At 49.5% G+C, this 13,013-nt stretch overlaps 8 pseudogenes; all 8 read left to right on the top strand.

Moving 5' to 3' along the window:
- Positions 1-8,672: 8,672 nt before the first annotated feature.
- Positions 8,673-8,791, top strand: LOC143998594 (5S ribosomal RNA; annotated as a pseudogene).
- Positions 8,792-9,492: 701 nt separating this feature from the next.
- Positions 9,493-9,611, top strand: LOC143999283 (5S ribosomal RNA; annotated as a pseudogene).
- A 286-nt stretch (positions 9,612-9,897) lies between these two features.
- LOC143999043 (5S ribosomal RNA) lies at positions 9,898-10,016 on the top strand (annotated as a pseudogene).
- A 160-nt stretch (positions 10,017-10,176) lies between these two features.
- On the top strand, positions 10,177-10,295 carry LOC144000021 (5S ribosomal RNA; annotated as a pseudogene).
- A 951-nt stretch (positions 10,296-11,246) lies between these two features.
- On the top strand, positions 11,247-11,365 carry LOC143999523 (5S ribosomal RNA; annotated as a pseudogene).
- A 99-nt stretch (positions 11,366-11,464) lies between these two features.
- Positions 11,465-11,583, top strand: LOC143998859 (5S ribosomal RNA; annotated as a pseudogene).
- Positions 11,584-11,905: 322 nt separating this feature from the next.
- On the top strand, positions 11,906-12,024 carry LOC143998990 (5S ribosomal RNA; annotated as a pseudogene).
- A 100-nt stretch (positions 12,025-12,124) lies between these two features.
- On the top strand, positions 12,125-12,243 carry LOC143999337 (5S ribosomal RNA; annotated as a pseudogene).
- The last annotated feature ends 770 nt before the right edge of the window (positions 12,244-13,013 follow it).

The raw sequence follows: 13,013 nt of genomic DNA, 5'->3' as shown, positions 1-13,013 counted from the left end.
TGCTGCGGTCCTTACACCAGGCGGGTTGGGACGCTTGCCCAGTCCTCCACCCTCCAACTCTTCCATGTCTACACTCCAGGTAATTTCCTACAATTTACGGGGTCTCTGCTCTCCGGGGAAGAGGAACAAATTGTGGTGGGAACTTAAAAAGTTGAAGGCCCAAGTGGTCTTCCTGCAGGAAACACATTTCACCAGCCATTCCCTACCCAGGTTGCCCACCCATATGTTTAATCAGTGGTTTCACAGTACATCTCCTAAGGCCAAGTCCAGAGGGACTGCCATAGCGTTCCATAAGACGTGCCCTTTTCAGCCAGTGGATAGCAAAATTGACCCTCAGGGCCGATTTGTTTTCCTAAAGGGCACCTTCCTGGACGCTACCCTTGACCTATTGACAGACTTTAAAGCCGGGTATTTAATTTTAGGCGGGGACTTTAATGTCTGCCCGGACCATCTGCTCGACACTTCGAGCACCCGACCCTCACACTCCCATGCCTTTTTCAAACACTTTCGCAAATCACTGCAGGCACACCTTTTACTTGATATCTGGAGGATTTTGCATCCCTCGGGACGAGACTTTAGCTATTACTCGTCCGTCCATGACGTATACACGTGCATAGACCATGTCTATGTTGACCGTCCCACGCTTGAGCTTCTGTAGACGGCATCCATTGGCAGCATCACCCTTTCGGACCATGCACCGGTTGGCGTGACCATTCAATTACCATCTGGTCCCCACAGGGCCTGGACGTGGAGACTGAACGAAAATCTCTTGGATGACTCTGCTGCGGTTGCCAAGGTGTCGGAGACCATCTCCCACTATTTTAGGGAAAACGCCTCGGATGAGATAAGTGCGGGTGTGCTTTGGGAGGGGCACAAAGCCGTGATTAGAGGGGAACTGATATCATTGGGTTCCCAAATCAAGAAAGCACGTCAAGAGGATTTCAACAGGGTTCTGGCCGCCTTACAGGCGGCAGAACTCTCCCATAAGCAGGGGGGGAGCCCAGAGGCTAAGCAGAAGCTTTTTGAATTGCGTGACCTGTTTTTACGTTTATTAGATCGCCACACGTGTAGGCAGGCCAGGCATCTTTCACACAGGTACTATGAACATGGAAACAAATGCGGCCGTATGCTGGCCAGGGCCCTTCGCAAGAAACATGCTCAAGCTTATGTACAGAAGCTCCGTTCCCCCTCGGGTGCCGTTTGGGTCCAATCCAACAAGATTGCCTCGGGGTTCCAGGAATTTTACGCCCAACTTTATAACCTTTCCCCGGCCTCGCCCGCACACGCTCAGCCTCCCAAGTCTGCTGCCATTCAAGAATTTTTAGCGTCGGCGAGAGTCCCTACACTTACGGCGGAACAATGCGTCGACTTGGAGCGGCCGATTTCGCCGGAGGAAATTGCGCTAACGGTGAAATCCCTGCCCAAGGGCAAGAGCCCGGGATCGGATGGTTTTTCGGGTTCCTACTATAAGATCTTCCTGCCCCTCTTAACGCCACATATGTGCACCTACTTTAATTCCATCACGGAGGGGAAGCCTATCCCAACCGAAGCACTGTTGGCACACATTACGGTGCTGCCAAAAGAGGGCAAAGATCCTACCGTCCCCCAGAGCTATCGACCGATTTCCCTTCTTAACGTCGATATTAAGATTCTAGCAAAAGTCCTGGCAAACAGACTTTGGAGTCTTATGCCCCAAATTATTCACCCAGACCAAGCAGGGTTTATTCGTGGCAGGGAGGCGAGAGATAACTCCATCAGGGCAATCCAACTCATTCATTGGGCACGTAACAGTCCTGATCCTAAACCTTGTATCGTCCTTTCGATGGACGCCGAAAAGGCGTTTGACCGCGTCGACTGGTGGGTACTTATGGGCGGTACTGGAGGCTCAGGGGTTGGGGATGCATATGATGTCCTCGATTATGGCCTTGTACTCCACTCCGTGTGCACAGGTGAAGGTGAATGGGGTGCTTTCCTCCTGGTTCCCGATTCGAAACGGCACGAGACAGGGGTGTCCACTGTCTCCTCTCCTTTTTGCCTTGGTACTGGAACCACTGCTCTGCAGGGTGAGGGCGAACGCAGACATTAGAGGCCTGAAGGTTGGGATGACGGAGCACAAACTGTCGGCGTATGCGGACGATGTGCTCCTTTATCTCTCTGAACCCCTGATCTCGTTGCCGGTTCTGTTGAAGGAGCTGAGGACTTTTGGTGAGTTATCCAATTTCAAGATAAACCTTTCCAAATCGGAGATTTTGCCTATTCACCTCGCCCCGCCTCAAGCGGACCACCTGCAATTAGCATTCCCCTTTACCTGGGCCACGTCTTCTATTAAATACCTGGGCATCCAGTTGACCAACTGCTTTGATGCCTTATATGCCGCTAATTTCCCCCCCTTATTACATGCGATCAAGGCGGATTTGTTGCAGTGGACCAAAACCGCTTTTACGTGGTTCGGCCGCATTAATATTATTAAAATGAATATCCTGCCCCGAGTATTATTCTTTTTACAAATGATACCCATCTCCCTCCCTAAACTGTTTTTTACCCAATTGAATAGCATTCTGTCGACATTTGTGTGGAACACAAAGAAACCTCGAATAGCCATGGCCTTGCTGAAACGCTCGAAGCTGACGGGGGGTCTGGGGGTTCCGGATATCCAGAGGTACCACAGGGCTATTGTTCTACAGAGGATACTTAATTGGAAATTTCATACTAAGTCAAAAGTGTGGGTCTCTCTGTAAAAATGGCTAGCTGGGAGAGATTTGGCTTATGCGCCCTGGTTGTCCCCGGAATATAGGGGGTTATCGGTGGATGTCTCCCCGCTCACTGTACAGTCTCTTTTGATTTGGGACAAACTGAACAAGACGCTGGGCCTATCCCCCCCTGTTTCTCCGCTTGCCCTGCTGGGAGGGTTCTTATGGTTCCCGCCAGGGGAGCGGAGGGCCTTTTTTGTCCCCTGGGCAGCTGACGGGAATGCCAGTTGTGGACAGTTTCTCAGCGGTGGCCAAATGGTCAGCTATGAATCCCTGCAGACCGGGCATGCGCAGACAGCTATGAATTTTTGGCGATACAGGCAATTGCACCACTTTTTTGAAGCCCATGGCCACTTAATCAGGGACGAAGCGCACCTTACACCCATTGAGCGTTTTTTTGTAGCAGATGAACCCACTCCCCACCTGATCTCCGAATTATATCACTTGCTGGGCTGTGTTACCGAGGTCGCTAGACCGACATACATACGGGTCTGGGAGAGGGAGCTACAACTTGACTTTTCCGCGGCCCAACTGTCCCACCTCTACAAACTCACGTACGCTAGCTCCATGGAGTCCAAAACCCAAGAAACTAATTTTAAAGTACTGTCTCGCTGGTACAGAGTGCCGGCAGACTTAGCACGTATCTACCCTTCGGTATCGGACCGGTGCTGGAGGGAATGTGGCCAATTGGGCACCCTCCTTCATATTTGGTGGGATTGCCCACGAATCAAGCCATTCTGGGAGGACATCCGATCCCGCATAGAGGCAGTTTTGCATCTTGATGTGCCACTGTCTCCGGCCAACTATCTTTTGCACATTCCTCCGATCCCGATTGGTAGATACAAAAAAAGCCCTCTGCCGCATCTGTTGAACGCGGCCAGACGTCTTATACCGATTTACTGGAAACAAACTAGGACTCCCACAGTGGAGGACTGGGTCAAAAAAGTGAATGACATCAGAGAAGCGGAATATTGGGTGGCAACCTGTAGGGGTACACGGGCTAAGTGTGACAGCATATGGCAATCATGGACAGTCTACATGTCCGAAACTATATACGCTACCTCCAGTCTGGACTTGGCTCTACTGGAGCTAGCGGAACCCTCTTTGAGATCCCGCACACACAATGATGTTCCCACCTAGTGGCTGTTTTTCACCTTCTTGCCCCATGGACGGAGAGACAACTTTGCTGCTGAGACTCGCCTGGTGCTGGACCGCTGCACTTCGCAGGGATGTCAAGTAGGCTCCACCCTCCTCCCTTACCCTATCCCCCAATCCCCTCTCTACCCCTTCTTGCCTCTCTCTCACCCTTCCTACTGTTCTTTTTTACCTTCTTTCTCTGTATTCCACACTATAAGATGTTGCCTTTTATTGACCTACGTGGTATTGAGCTGTGGTGGTGCGTTAGGCTTCCTGTGGGCTGGCTGGCCCTGCGGCCACTTTGTTTGGCTGACGGGGGAATCCTTCTGTCCGGAGGGGTCCATGCTGGGACGTCCCTCCTGGGCGGGGGGGTTGCTGTGGGCCTGTCCTACCCCCGGGGGACGCTCGGGAGAGGTTGCTGGAGGTGATTGTGCCCCCCTCTCCTGGGCGGCCCCTGGGGGTGGTCCCATGCCTCCCCGGCCTTTTGTATGACGGGAGGTGGGGGACTGGGCTCCGGCCCGTACTCTCCTTTCCGCTCAGAGGCACCTTGGAGCGGGGCCCTAGCCCACGGAGGCCGGACTTGATGTGTATGAGCTAGAAGACACTCCAGACGTTCATCTCCACCCGTTTGCCTAATTCATGTGTCTGGTTTGAGCCGCCAACTCTTGGCCACTGGGTCAGTTTTTATGGGTGTCATTATTTCCTACAGTTTATTTGTTCTTTGTTTGGTCCTGACACACCTGTCTAATGTATACTTAAGTGTGTTTCAATGTCAAAATATCTCAAAATAAAGATTTTACAAAAAAAAAAAAGCCTCCTTTTCCATGACTGGCACTGTAGTGCAACTTACAGTCGCAGCTGTGGGGTTGTGTCAGTTCCTCAAGGAACAGGTTAAGCAGATGCTTGGCCTCCTTCCCAGTGAGGAAGTGGAGAATTATGCAGAAATACCTCAAATTCTGTGTTTCCTGATTGATGCGATTTCGAATTCTGTCCAACAAGCATCTCGTTTGTCTCTCCTGTTGGTACACATGCGAAGGGCCCTATGGCTAAAGAATTGGGCAAGCTGAGCTATCATGCAAGAAGCATTTGATTGGGTTCCCGTTTAAAGGGGAACATTTGTTTGTAGAAGAATTAGACAAATTCGTCCAAAAAATTTCAGGGGGTAAATCTACTCTCCTTCCAGTCAAAAGGAGCAAACGTCCATCATTTAGGCGTTCTCTCTCTCCCGGAGCATCAAGCTCTAAGCAGTGGTGACGGCCTTCTCAACCCCCCTCTACAGGAAAGGCTCAAGGCCGGGCCCAGGGGCAGAAGAAATCCTGAGGGAGAAAGCCTGCCAAGCAGAGCCCGAAAGCTTCCTTGTGAAGGAGCGCCCCGCTCGGCCAAGTGGGGGGAAGGCTCTTGCAGTTTGCAGAAGCCTGGCGGGAAGAGATCCGGGATGAGTGGGTGGTCACTTCGGTATCTCTGGGCTACAAGCTGGAGTTTCAGGAGATTCCACCTTCTCGCTTTCTAAGGTCAAGGATCCCCAGGGACCCAGTAAAGCAAAAACCGCTATTTCTGGCCTTAGATCACTTACTATCCCAGGGGGTGATAGTAGAAGTGGACCCAAAAGAACAGAGTTCAGGGTTTTACTCGAATCTCTTCACCGTTCCAAAGCCAAATGGAAGTGTCAGACCTATCCTGGATCTGAAGGATCTGAACCGGTTTTTACGCATCCGGTCCTTCTGAATACAGTCAATTCGCACTGTGGTCTCCTCCCTGCAAGGGGGAGAGTTTATGGCATCAATAGACATCAAGGATGGATATCTCCATGTGCCAATTTTTCCCGCACACCAAAAGAATCTAAGGTTTGCGGTAGAGCGGCGCCATTTTCAATTTGTGGCCTTGCCGTTCGGGCTAGCTACGGCCCCTCGAGTCTTCACAAAGATTCTGGACCCTCTCTTGGCAAACCTAAGAGCTCAGGGTATAGCCGTCATGGCTTATCTAGACGATTTGCTTCTCATAGAGAAAACAGTAGCACTCCTGAACCACAGTGTTACCAGAACGCTAGAACAGCTGGTACGCCTAGGTTGGATTATAAACCTAGAAAAGTCGTCCCTACAGCCTGCTACCAGGTTGGAATACCTGGGTATGGTTATCGACACTGCTCAGGGCAAGGTGTTTCTACCAAGGCCAAAAGCCTTGGCCATTGGGAATCTGGTGCGTCTAATTCTGGGCAGAAGATCTTCCCCCATTCGGTTGTGCATGAGACTCTTTGGGAAAATGGTCGCCTCCTTCGAGGCCGTTCCATTCGCCCAGTTCCACTCAAGGCCTCTGCAAAGATTCATCCTTGCGGCTTGGAACAGGAAGCCCCAGTCCTTGGATCTTCCTATGCGTCTATCCCCAGGGACACGCAAGAGTCTCGTCTAACAAGTCTAAGAGTCTCGTTACAAACCGAGAATTTGCTGAAAGGCAAAACTTTTCTTCCTCTTCCATGGAAGATTATTATGACAAATGGCAGCCTGACAGGCTGGGGAGCAGTGTTGGAGGAGACGTGCTCGCAGTGGAAATGGTCTGCGATCGAGAAGCTATTGCCCATAAATGTCTTGGAGATCCGGGCAGTTTATATGGCTCTCATAAACTGGTCTTTCAGACCTGTTCGGGTTCAGTCCGACAATGCCACAGCAGTGGCCTATATCAATCACCAGGGCGGTACCAGAAGTCTGGTTGCGCAAAAAGAGGTGAATCGTATACTTGTCTGGGCAGAAAGGCATGTTCCATGCCTTTCTGCAGTCTTCATTCCAGGAGTGGAAAATTGGCAGACAGATTTTCTGCGCCGCCAGCAGTTGTGCCTAGGAGAATGGGCTCTGCACCCTGACGTGTTTTGGAACATATGTCGCAGGTGGGGTACTCCAGACGTAGATCTGTTTGCATCCAGGTTCAACAGAAAATTGGACAAATTCGTGTCAAGGACAAGAGATACACTCGCTCAGGGGTCGGATGCTCTGACAGTTCCCTGGGATCAGTACAATTTGATTTATGCCTTCCCCCCGTGCCCGCTTCTGTCGCGGTTCCTGGGAAGAGTCTAGAGGGAAACAAAGTCGCTTCTTTTGGTAGCCCCGGCTTGGCCCAGGCGACCGTGGTACGCAGAGATCATGAAGTTGGCAGTAGGCAGGCCGTGGATCCTCCCTCTCCGGCCAGATCTGCTCTCACAGGGTCCAATTTACCATGCTGCTTTACACAGTCTGAATTTGACGGTTTGGCTTCTGAGACCCACATTCTGAGAGACCGTGGGCTTTCGGGGCCAGTCCTTTCTACTCTGGTCAATGCCAGAAAGCCGGCCTCCAGGCTTATTTACTACAAAATCTGGAGGGCATATGTTTCCTGTTGTGAACTCAGGGAATGTCATCCTAGAAAGTATGTCATTAGCAGGATCTTGGCCTTCCTCCAGTCAGGCCTAGAAATGAATTTGGCCATAAGCACTATCAAGGTGCATATTTCGGCCTTGTCAGTGTTTTTTCAGAAACCACTTGCATCACATTCCCTGGTGCGGGCTTTCATCCAGGGGGCTATGCGGATAAGGCCGCCAGTCAAACCTCCGGTATGCCCATGGGATCTGAATTTGGTTCTCTCAGCTTTGCAGGGGCAACCTTTTGAACCTTTGCATCAGGCTTCGTTAGTTCTTTTGACTAAAAAATTGGTTTTCTTGGTAGCCATATCCACGGCTAGAAGAGTGTCAGAACTAGCAGCTCTCTCCAGTAAAGAACCGTATCTAATTATTCATAAGGACCTGGTGGTAATGCGTCCCAACAGGTCCTTTCTGCCTAAGGTGGTTTCAGGATTCCATTTGAATCAAGATGTAAGCCTACCATCCTTTTTTCTGGACCCACAGTCTGCAGAAGAAGAATCTTTGCACACTTTGGATGTGGTAAGGGCAATCAGTATCTATCTTCAGGCAACTGCACAGATAAGGAAAACTGATTGCTTATTTATTTTGCCGGAAGGCCCTAGGAAGGGTCAGGTGGCATCAAAATCCACTCTCTCATGGTGGATTAGACAGATTATTTCTCAGGCCTATAGTGTTAAAGGGAAGATCCCTCCTTTTCAAGTGAAAGCGCACTCAACTAGGGCTGTAAGTGCTTCTTGGGCAGTGCATCACCAGGCCTCCCTGGCTCAGATCTGTAAGGCTGCAACTTGGTCATCAGTCCACATATTCACCAGATTCTATCAGGTGGATGTCAGAGGGCAAGAGGATATCGCCTTTGGGCGCAGTGTACTGCAGGCTGCAGTTTAGGTCCTCCGGTCCTTGGCGGTCTATATATTATGATCTGTGTCTCCCTCCCCTCAATCTGAGCATTGCTTTGGGACATCCCACTATGTAATGAAGCTCCTGTGTCCCCTGATGTATGATCAAGAAAATAGGATTTTTATACACAGCTTACCTGTAAAATCCTTTTCTTGAGAGTACATCACGGGACACAGGGCTCCCACCCCTCTTGGGTTTTACGTGGTTTCCTATTGCTTTGCTACAAAACTGAGGTGCCTCCCATATGGGAGGGGTTATATAGGGGAGGAATTCTCCTTAATTGGGGGTTAACCAGTGTCCAATCACCAGAGGTGCCTATATAACCCACTATGTAATGAAGCTCCTGTGTCCCGTGATGTACTCTCAAGAAAAGGATTTTACAGGTAAGCTGTATATAAAAATTCTATTTTTTATGTTGTTGGCGTTGACCTGTTTTTTTTCACTTGTTTCCCAAGATGACCATCTTGGCGTTTGTCAAGAGGGTGAGAGTGCCCAAAGAAAGTGCCTACGGCCAAATCACCCTGAAAGTGCCCGATCTTGTCTGATCTCGGAGGTTAAGCATTGTCGGGCCTGATTAGTAACTGGATGGGAGACAGACTGGGAATACCAGGTGCCGTAGGCTTCTTTTTATGCTGTTGGCGTTGACATGTTTTTTTTTTCCGCTTGTTTCCCAAGGTGACCATCTTGGCATTTGTCAAGAGGGCTGAGAGAGCCAGAAGAAATCTCCTACGGCCACATCACCCTGAAAGCGCCCGATCTCATCTGATCTCGGAGGCTAAGCAGGGTCCGGTCTGGATAGTACCTAATTACAGGTGCCGTAGGAATCTTTTTATATTGTTGGCTTTGACCTGTTTTTTTTTCGCTTGTTTCCCAAGGTGACCATTTTAGCATCTGTCAAGAGTTTTGAGTATGTCCCGAAGCGTTCGCCTAAGGCCACATCACCCTGAAAGCGCCCGATCTCAGAGGCTAAGCAGGGTCAGGGTCAGGGTCAGATGGGAGACCGCCAGGGTCTATGTTGTTGGCGTTGACCTGTTTTTTTTTCACTTTTTTCCCAAGATGACCATCTTGGCATTTGTCAAGAGGGTTGAGAGTGTCTGAATAGAACACCTATGGCCACATCACCCTGAAAGCGCACAATCTCATCTGATCTCAGAGGCCTAGCAGTGTACGGCCTGGTTAATACCTGTATGGGAGACCATCTGTGAATACCAGGTGCCGTAGGCTTCTTTTTATGTTGTTGGTGTTGACCTGTTTATTTTCGCTTGTTTCCCAAGGTGACCATCTTGGCTTTTAAAAAGAGGGTCGAGAGTGCCTAAAGAGATCACCTACGGCCCCATCACCCTGAAAACACCCGATCTTGTCTGATCTCGGAGGCTAAGCCGTGTTGGGCCTGGTTAATACCAGGATAGGAGAACGTCTGGGAATAACAGGTGCCGTAGGCTTCTTTTTATGTTATTGACCTTGACCTGTTTTTTTTTTTTCACTTGTTTCCCAAGGTGACCATCTTGGCATTTGTCAATAGGGTTGAGAGTGCCCGAAGAGATCACCTACGGCCCCATCACCCTGAAAGCGTCCAATCTCGTCTGATCTCGGAGGCTAAACAGTGTCAGGCCTGGTTAGCCATAGGCTTCTTTTTATGTTGTTGGCTTTGACCTGTTTTTTTCGCTTGTTTCTGAAGGCGACCATCTTGGTGTTTGTCAAGAGGGTTGGGCGTGTCTTGAAGAGAATGCTTACGGCCACATCACCCTGAAAGCACCCGATCTCGTCTGATTTCAGAGGCTAAGCAGTGTCAGGCCTGGTTAGTACCTGGATGGGAGACTGCCTGGGAAGACCAGGTGCCATAGAAGGATCTGGCCTGGTTAGTGTCTTGATTGGGAGATCGCCTGGGAATACCGGATGCCGTAGACTTCTTTTTATGTTGTTGGCTTTGACCTGTTTTTTTTAGCTTTTTTCCCAAGGTGAGCATCTTGGCCTTTGTCAAGAGGCTTCAGAGTGCCCAAAGAGAGTGCCTACGGCCAAATCACCCTGAGAGAGCCCAATCTCATCTGATCTTGGAGGCTAAGCAGCGATGGGCCTGGTTAGTACCTGGACGGGAGACAGCCTGGGAATACCAGGTGCCGTAGGCTTCTCATTATGTTGTCGGCGTTGACCTGTGTTTTTTCCCTTTTTTCCCAAGGTGACCATCTTGCCATTTGTCAAGAGGGTTGAGAGTGCACAAAGAAATTGCCTACGGCCACAACACCCTTAAAGCACCCAATCTCGTCTGGTCTCAGAGGCTAAGCAGGGTTGGGCCTGGTTTGTACCTGGATGGGAGACCGCCTGGGTTTTCCAGATGCCGCAGGCTTCTTTTTATGTTGTTGGTGTTGACCTGTTTTTTTTCGCTTGTTTCCCAAAGTGATCATCTTGGCATTTGTCAAGAGGGTAGAGAGTGCTTAAAGAGATCGCTTACAGCAGCATCACCCTGAAAGCACCTTATCTCTTCTGATCTCGGAGGCTAAGAAGGGTTGGGCCTAGTTAGTACTTGAATGGGAGACGGCCTTGGAATACCAGGTGCCGTATTCTTCTTTTCATGTTGTTGGCGTTGACCTGTTTTTTTTTGCTTGTTTCCCAGGGTGACTATCTTGGCATTTTTCAAGAGGGATGAGAGTGCCCAAAGAGATTGCCTATGGGCACATCACCCTGAAAGCACCCAATCTCCTCTGATCTCAGAGGCTAGAAAGGGTCGTGCCTTGTTAATACCTGGATGGGAGACCGCCTGGGAATACTAGGTGCTGTAGGCTTCTTTTTATGTTGTTGGCGTTGACTTGATTTTTTGTTTGCTTCCGAAGGTGACCATCTTGGCGTTTGTCAAGAGGGTTGAGCGTGCCTGAAAAAAATCTACTATGGCTGCATCACCCTGAAGGAGCCCAATCTCATTTGATCTCAGAGGCTAAGCAGGGTTGGGACCTGGTTAGTACCTGGATGGGAGACCGCCTGGGATTTCTCAATGCCATAGGCTTTTTTTTTAAGTTGTTGCTTGATTCCCAAGGTGACCATCTTGGCGTTTGTCAAGAGGGTTGAAAGTGCCTGAAGGGATTGCCTACGGGCACATCACCCTGAAAGCACCCGATCTCATTTGATGTTGGAGGCTAAGAAGAGTCAGGCCTTGTTAGTACGCGGATGGGAGACCGCCTGGGAATACCAGGTGTCGTAGGCTTCTTTTTATGTTGTTGGCGTTGACCTGTTTTTTTTAGCTTGTTTCCCAAGGTCACCATCTTGGTGTTTGTCAAGAGGGTTGAGGGTGCCTGAAGAGATTGCCTATGGCCACATCACTCTGAAAGCACCCAATCTTGTCTGATCTTGGAGGCTAAGAATAGTCAGGCCTGGTTAGTACCTGGATGGGAGACCACCTGGGAATACCAGTTATTGTAGGCTTCTTTTTATGTTGTTGGCGTTGATTCGTTTGTTTTTTTCCGCTTGTTTCCCAAGGTGACCATCTTGGCATTTGTCAAGAGGGTTGAGAGGTGCCCAAAGAGATCGCTTACAGCAGCATCACCCTGAAAAAGCCCTAGCTCTTCTTATCTCTGAGGCTAAGAAGGGTTGGGCCTAGTTAGTACCTGGATGGGAGATGGCGTTGGAATACTAGGTGCCGTATTCTTCTTTTTATGTTGTTGACATTGACCTGTCTTTTTTCGCTTGTATCTCAAGGTGACTATCTTGGCATTTGTCAAGAGGGTTGAGAGTGCCCAAAGAGATTGCATATGGGCACATAACCCTGAAAGCGCCCGATCTCCTCTGATCTCAGAGGCTAAACAGGGTTGGGCCTTGCTAGTACCTGGATTGGAGACAACCTGGGAATACTAGGTGCTGTAGGCTTCTTTTTATGTTGTTGGCGTTGACTTGTTTTTGTTTTGTTTGTTTACCAAGGTGACCATCTTGGTGTTTGTCAAGAGGGTTGAGAGTGCCTGAAGAGCTTGCCTATGGCCACATAACCCTGAAAGCACCAGATCTCGTCTGATCTCAGAGACTAAACAGGGTCGGGCCTTGTTAATACCTGGATGAGAGACCACCTGGGAATACTAGGTGCTGTAGACTTCTTTTTATGTTGTTGGTGTTGACTTGTTTTTTTTTTGTTTTTTTCCCAAGGTGACCATCTTGGCGTTTGTCAAGAGAGTTGAGAGTGCCTGAAGTTATTGGCTACGGCCACATCCCCCTGAATCTGTTCCATCTCGTCTGATCTTGGAGGCTAAGCAGGGTCGGGCCTGGTTAATGCCTGGATGGGAGACCGCCTGGGAATACCAAGTGTCGTAGGCTTCTTTTTTTTTTTCAAATATAATTTTTTCTCCAAACAGGGGAAGACGGTCCCCCGAGTACATAATGCAACAGAGAAATACAGAGCAAAAAGCAGCTGAACAATACTTGATACAGGTATATTCGCAACTGTGAGTCTGCCTTCCATCAATCATAATGATTCAAGGCACGGATAAAGTACTGTACCAAGATCCAGGGTCACACAAACCCCAGGTCCCTCCGGCATAATCCATCCAGAGGGGGGGTGGGGCCGTCATTCCCAATTTTCCACTTTTTCCAAAAGAGAGAGTGGGTGGAGGGGGTGAGAGATAGGGGAGGAAGGCAGAAAAGAGAAGGGGTGAAAGATCAGGAGGAGAAGAGGGGACGAGACACAATGGCAGCCACTGTCCAAGGGGCCAGTCAAGGAAAGCTCAGAGCATTAAGGTGATAGCAGGCGACATCCTTCCAGCGAGAATATAAAGGTATTCCAGATGTCCCAGGTTTGTTTAAAAAATTCTTGTTTACCTTGTGATGTGAGGATCAAGTCCTCCATTTTTTTTAATGTCCTCTATTTT

This window comes from Lithobates pipiens, unplaced genomic scaffold, assembly GCF_037356315.1.
Source record: "Lithobates pipiens isolate NorthernLeopardFrog02 unplaced genomic scaffold, aLitPip1_a1.2 Scaffold_19, whole genome shotgun sequence".
Classification (NCBI taxonomy): Eukaryota; Metazoa; Chordata; class Amphibia; order Anura; family Ranidae; genus Lithobates; species Lithobates pipiens.
Note: the sequence above shows the minus strand (reverse complement) of the source record. Positions and strands in the feature narration are given on the sequence as shown.